This window comes from Amphiprion ocellaris, chromosome 23, assembly GCF_022539595.1.
Source record: "Amphiprion ocellaris isolate individual 3 ecotype Okinawa chromosome 23, ASM2253959v1, whole genome shotgun sequence".
In the NCBI taxonomy this organism is placed as follows: Eukaryota; Metazoa; Chordata; class Actinopteri; family Pomacentridae; genus Amphiprion; species Amphiprion ocellaris.
Window position 1 is genome coordinate 13,570,072 of NC_072788.1, and position 502 is coordinate 13,570,573.

Below are 502 nucleotides of genomic sequence, written 5' to 3' on the forward strand. Positions count from 1 at the left end.
TAGATAAAAACTAATAGTATTACTGCTGATTAACAGACTCTCACAACTGTTCTGAGAAGTTAACAGTCATCAAGTCAATAATAATTGTAATGAACATAAACCTGGTCATGTTATCATAGAAACTGGAGACAAGAATGTTTTCTGTATAAGTGAGTCACTTGTGTACTCACAGAACAACCCCAGCATGGAGAACAAAGCGTGTCCCATCCTCACATCCAGCACTGACACTGTGTCACTCTGCTTCTGAAAAACACTCAGAGAATGTGGTGAGCAGAAGTTCCATCTCACATCAGCATCAGCTCAAATACATTCTATAAAATCTAATAGCCTCTCTTCCCTTTTTCACAAAGTTGTTCACGTCATGCTTAGAAACCACAAACGATTGAGTCTTGTACAAGTTTCCCGCTGAAACATTGACGCAGAGGAGGAATTTCATATATATAAGATCACATTCAAGAAAATACAATGTAGAAAATGGTGCAACTCAACTGAACAAACAGCA